This window comes from Triticum dicoccoides, chromosome 1B, assembly GCF_002162155.2.
Source record: "Triticum dicoccoides isolate Atlit2015 ecotype Zavitan chromosome 1B, WEW_v2.0, whole genome shotgun sequence".
Classification (NCBI taxonomy): Eukaryota; Viridiplantae; Streptophyta; class Magnoliopsida; order Poales; family Poaceae; genus Triticum; species Triticum dicoccoides.
In genome coordinates this window covers 54,015,767-54,016,663 of record NC_041381.1, presented here as the reverse complement: position 1 = coordinate 54,016,663, position 897 = coordinate 54,015,767, and the positions used below count along the sequence as shown (strand labels likewise).

The 897-nt window shown below is 51.2% G+C and overlaps 2 non-coding genes across 2 annotated transcripts; both read right to left on the bottom strand.

Annotated features, from left to right (window-relative positions):
• Window positions 1-194: 194 nt before the first annotated feature.
• Window positions 195-313, bottom strand: LOC119351359. The gene has a single exon (XR_005169872.1). It is a non-coding gene; the product is annotated as a 5S ribosomal RNA (ribosomal RNA).
• Window positions 314-610: 297 nt separating this feature from the next.
• LOC119351168 lies at window positions 611-729 on the bottom strand. Its single transcript, XR_005169695.1, has one exon. It is a non-coding gene; the product is annotated as a 5S ribosomal RNA (ribosomal RNA).
• Between the last annotated feature and the right edge of the window lie 168 nt (window positions 730-897).

Here is an 897-nt window from a genome sequence, read left to right as displayed (position 1 = left end):
GTTTAACGCGGTTTCCACCCCTCCCTCTCAACCGCACCAGTGCACGCTTGCCGCGCCACAACGCCACCGCTAGACTCGTGAATCGTGAGCACCCAGCTATAACTTACCACACTCGTGCAAAATAATAAAACACGATAAATATATTACTTACACGTGCGTTTTGTTTTGCAAGCGGCGCAAAAAAAGTTAAAAAGGGAATGCAACACGAGGACTTCCCAAGAGCTCACCCATCCTAGTACTACTCTCGCCCAAGCACGCTTAACTTAGGAGTTCTGATCGGATCCGGTGCTTTAGTGCTGGTATGATCGCATCCGACATGTTACCGCCGTCTTCGTCCCTTATCCTTGCCCCTCCCAGCTCCACTACAAAGATGATTGTACATTGCTTTGGCCGCTCCCTCTCAACTACGGAGACGAGTTTAACGCGGTTTCCACCACACCCTCTCAACCGCACCAGTGCACGCTTGCCGCGCCACAACACCGCCGCTAGACTCGTGAATCGTGGGCACCCAGCTATAACTTACCGCACTCATGCAAAATAATAAAACACGGTAAATATATTACTTACACGTGCGTTTTGTTTTGCAAGCAGCGCAAAAAAAATTAAAAAGGGAATGCAACACGAGTACTTCCCAGGAGGTCACCCATCCTAGTACTACTCTCGCCCAAGCACGCTTAACTTCGGAGTTCTGATGGGATCCGGTGATTTAGCGCTGGTATGATCGCATCCGACATGTTACCCCCGTCTTCATCCCTTATCATTGCCCCTCCCAGCTCCACTACAAAGACGATTGTACATTGCTTTGGCCGCTCCCTCTCAACTACGGAGACGTGTTTAACGCGGTTTCCACCCCTCCCTCTCAACCGCACCAGTGCACGCTTGCCGCGCCACAACGCC